The following is a 5,240-nucleotide window of genomic DNA, read 5'->3' on the forward strand; positions in this document are numbered from 1 at the left end:
CTCTCCAAAAATGTAACTTTTTCACTATACCGACCCAGAAAAAATGGAACGAGAAGCTTTTGTATTTTAAAAAAAATCTGTAAAATGCAGGCTTCCTGTGGCTCTTTCAGCAATAAAATAAAAAGTGACAAAAGTGCGACCAACCATAGTGTACATGACTAAGGGGAAGGGACATCACTGGAACAGAAGACAAACGGGAGTCCAAGTGATTTGCTCTTCCCTCATAGTGAATGGTTGCATCGGGGGTTTAGTTTAGATCATGTTTTTTGGGGACTTGGAATGAAACCCCCGACGTAAGGGCTCAGCATAGAGCACAGGATAAATGTGATTCTAAAGAGATCAAAACTTGTTTTGTACCACAAAATAGTATCAACTGAAACTTCAACTCATCCCACAAAAAAACAATCCCTCACTCAGGTGCTGCATCTTTCAAAAGTAAAGAGCGGATTTCCGCATTATTGGTATCATAAGAGCTCTGGAAATGTGACATGGCTCCCCCCACCCCCAAAAAAAAAAAATGCGCTAGTAAATCCAGATGTCCCCATCCTTCTGTAACCCACAGGTGCCAAAACCACAGCTGTCTTCCATGTTTGCCATCACTGTAGGAGGAAGAACTTTACTAATTGATGGGGTGCGAGTCTCTAGAAGCACAAAATGGCCACTAGGCTGAGATATTTACAATTTCACACTGCATCATCCACTGGGTACTGTGACAAAGTCACTGGCAAAGTGCGCAAGGAGAGATATGTGTCACTGCGGTTGTTAACTTCAGTGATATGAACCTAGGAAAACGCTCCAGCACACTAAGTACTGAGAGGGGTTAATCGGCCATGTTTAGGGCTAGGTTGAATGAACAGCTGTAGAGTAAAGAGGATAAATATCCAGACTTCTGGCTCATTCAGTATTCGGTGTGTCCGGAGGTGCAGGCTCCAGAGCTGGGTTTTCATGATAAGGAAAGCTGAACTTTTTGTTGTTTGTTCCTGAGCGGGTGATTCCCCGCAGCAACGCGGACTGTGCCGTACATTATGTTTTTGTTTTCCTGTTAGCCCAGGAAGGCCGTGTTTGTTTTGCAAACTCCGCACTGTTTTATGTAGTACCTTTATTAAACCAGTGGGAGATTTAACCCCTTAGTGACCGAGCAAAAGCTTTTTAAATCTGACCAGTGTCACTTTATGTGATAATAACTCTGGAACACTTCAACCTATCTAATTGATTTTGAGTTTTTTCATGACGTATTGTACTTTACGATAATGGTAAATTGATGTTAATATTTTTTGCGTTTATTTATAAAAAATATCAGAAATTTTACAAAAATTTTTTAAAAAATTCAATTTTCAAGCTTTAGCTTTTTGCCGCATAGGGCATTAGGGGAGCTTAACCCCTTCATGACCTTGCCGTTTTTTGCAATTCTGACCAGTGTCCCTTTATGAGGTAATAACTCAGGAACGCTTCAACGGATCCTAGCGATTCTGAGATTGTTTTTTCGTGACATATTGGGCTTCATGTTAGTGGTAAATTTAGGTCGATAATTTCTGAGTTTATTTGTGAAAAAAACGGAAATTTGGCAAAAATTTTGAAAATTTCGCAATTTTCACATTTTGAATTTTTATTCTGTTAAACCAGAGAGTTATGTGACACAAAATAGTTAATAAATAACATTTCCCACATGTCTACTTTACATCAGCACAATTTTGGAAACAAATTTTTTTTTTGCTAGGAAGTTATAAGGGTTAAAATTTGATCAGTGATTTCTCATTTTTACAACAAAATTTACAAAACCATTTTTTTTAGGGACCACCTCACATTTGAAGTCAGTTTCAGGGTTCTATATGGCTGAAAATACCCAAAAGTGACACCATTCTAAAAACTGCACCCCTCAAGGTGCTCAAAACCACATTCAAGAAGTTTATTAACCCTTCAGGTGTTTCACAGCAGCAGAAGCAACATGGAAGGAAAAAATGAACATTTAACTTTTTAGTCACAAAAATGATATTTTAGCGAAAATTTTTTTATTTTCCCAAGGGTAAAAGGAGAAACTGGACCATCGGACGTTGTTGTCCAATTTCTCCTGAGTACGCTGATACCTCATATGTGGGGGTAAACCACTGTTTGGGCACATGGTAAGGCTCGGAAGGGAAGGAGCGCCATTTGACTTTTTGAATGAAAAATTATCTCCATCGTTAGCGGACACCATGTCGCGTTTGGAAAGCCCCTGTGTGCCTAAACATTGGAGCTCCCCCACAAGTGACCCCATTATGGAAACTAGACCCCCCAAGGAACTCATCTAGAGGCATAGTGAGCACTTTAAACCCCCAGGTGCTTCACAAATTGATCCGCAAAAATGAAAAAGTACTTTTTTTTCACACAAAATTTCTTTTAGCCTCAATTCTTTCATTTTCACATGGGTAACAGGATAAAATGGATCCTAAAATTTGTTGGGCAATTTCTCCTGAGTATGCCGATACCTCATATGTGGGGGTAAACCACTGTTTGGGTGCACGGCAAGGCTCGGAAGGGTAGGCGTGCCATTTGACTTTTTGAATGGAAAATTAGCTCCAATCGTTAGCGGACACCATGTCGCGTTTGGAGAGCCCCTGTGTGCCTAAACATTGGAGCTCCCCTACAAGTGACCCCATTTTGGAAACTAGACCCCCCAAGGAACTTATCTAGATGCATAGTGAGCACTTATAACCCCCAGGTGCTTCACAGAAGTTTATAACGCAGAGCCGTGAAAATAAAAAAATAATTTTTCTTTCCTCAAAAATGATTTTTAGCCCATAATTTTTTATTTTCCCAAGGGTAATAGGAGAAATTGGACCCCAAATGTTGTTGTCCAGTTTGTCCTGAGTACGATGATACCCCATATGTGGGGGTAAACCACTGTTTGGGCGCACGGCAGGGCTCGGAAGGGAAGGCACGCCATTTGGCCTTTTGAATGGAAAATTAGCTCCAATCATTAGCGGACACCATGTCGCGTTTGGAGAGCCCCTGTGTGCCTAAACATTGGAGCTCCCGCACAAGTGACCCCATTTTGGAAACTAGACCTCCCAAGGAACTAATCTAGATGTGTGGTGAGCACTTTGAACCCCCAAGTGCTTCACAGAAGTTTATAACGCAGAGCCATGAAAATAAAAAATAATTTTTCTTTTCTCAAAAATGATTTTTTAGCCCACAATTTTTTATTTTCCCAAGGGTAATAGGAGAAATTGGACCCCAAAAGTTGTTTTCCAGTTTCTCCTGAGTACGATGATACCCCATATGTGGGGGTAAACCACTGTTTTGGCACACGTCGGGGTTCGGAAGGGAAGTAGTGACGTTTTGAAATGCAGACTTTGATGGAATGCTCTGCGGGCGTCAGGTTGCGTTTGCAGAGCCCCTGATGTGCCTAAACAGTAGGAACTCCCCACAATTGACTCCATTTTGGAAACTAGACCCCCAAGGGAACTTATCTAGATGTGTAGTGAGCACTTTGAACCCCCAAGTGCTTCACAGAAGTTTATAACGCAGAGCCGTGAAAATAAAAAATGTGTTTCCTTTCCTCAAAAATATTTTTTTAGCCCAGAATTTTTTTATTTTTGCAAGAGTAACAGGAGAAATTGGACCCCAAAAGTTGTTGTCCAGTTTCTCCTGAGTACGCTGATACCCCATATGTGGGGGTAAACCACTGTTTTGGCACACGTCGGGGTTCGGAAGGGAAGTAGTGACGTTTTGAAATGCAGACTTTGATGGAATGCTCTGCGGGCATCAGGTTGCGTTTGCAGAGCCCCTGATGTGCCTAAACAGTAGGAACTCCCCACAAGTGACTCCATTTTGGAAACTAGACCCCCAAGGGAACTTATCTAGATGTGTGGTGAGCACTTTGAACCCCCAAGTGCTTCACAGAAGTTTATAACGCAGAGCCGTGAAAATAATAAATGTGTTTCCTTTCCTCAAAAATATTTTTTTAGCCCAGAATTTTTTATTTTTGCAAGAGTAACAGGAGAAATTGGAACCCAAAAGTTGTTGTCCAGTTTCTCCTGAGTACGCTGATACCCCATATGTGGGGGTAAACCACTGTTTGGGTACATGCCGGGGCTCGGAAGGGAAGTAGTGACGTTTTGGAATGCAGACTTTGATGGAATGGTCTGCGGGCATCATGTTACGTTTGCAGAGCCCCTGATATGCCTAAACAGTAGAAACCCCCCACAAGTGACCCCATTTTGGAAACTAGACCCCCCAAGGAACTTATCTAGATGTCGGGTGAGCATGTTCAACCCCCAAGTGCTTCACAGAAGTTTACAACGCAGAGCCGTGAAAATAAAAAATCATTTTTCTTTCCTCAAAAAAGATGTTTTAGCAAGCAATTTTTTATTTTCACAAGGGTAACAGGAGAATTTGGACCCCAATATTTGTTGCCCAGTTTGTTGTGAGTACGCTGATACCCCATATGTGGGGGTAAACCACTGTTTGGGCACACGTCAGGGCTCGGAAGGGAAGTAGTGACATTTGAAATGCAGACTTTGATGGAATGGTCTGCGGGCGTCACATTGCATTTGCAGAGCCCCTGATGTGCCTAAACAGTAGAAACACCCCACAAGTGACCCCATTTTGGAAACTAGACTCCCGAAGGAACTTATCTAGATGTGTGGTGAGCACTTTCAACCCCCAAGTGCTTCACAGAAGTTTATAACGCAGAGCCGTGAAAATAAAAAATAATTGTTCTTTCCTCAAAAATTATGTTTTAGCAAGTAATTTTTTATTTTTGCAAGGGTAACAGGAGAAATTGGACCCCAACAGTTGTTGCCCAGTTTGTCCTGAGTACGCTGGTACCCCAAATGTGGGGGTAAACCACTGTTTGGGCGCACGTCGGGGCTTGGAAGGGCGGGAGCACCATTTGACTTTTTGAACGCAAGATTGGCTGGAATCAATGGTGGCGCCATGTTGCGTTTGGAGACCCCTGATGTGCCTAAACAGTGGAAACCCCTCAATTCTAACTTCAACACTAACCCCAACACACCCTCAATCCTAATCCCAACTGTAGCCATAACCCTAATCACAACCCTAACCACAACCCTAACCGCAACACAACCGTAACCCTAATTCCAACCCTAATCCTAACCCTAATCCCAACCGTAACCCTAATCCCAACCCTAACCACAACTGTAACCCCAACACACCCCTAACCCTATCCGTAACCCTAACCACAAGCCTATTCTTAACCCTATTTCCAACCCTAGCCCTAATTCCAACCCTAACCCTAA

Source organism: Ranitomeya variabilis, chromosome 2 (assembly GCF_051348905.1).
Source record: "Ranitomeya variabilis isolate aRanVar5 chromosome 2, aRanVar5.hap1, whole genome shotgun sequence".
In the NCBI taxonomy this organism is placed as follows: Eukaryota; Metazoa; Chordata; class Amphibia; order Anura; family Dendrobatidae; genus Ranitomeya; species Ranitomeya variabilis.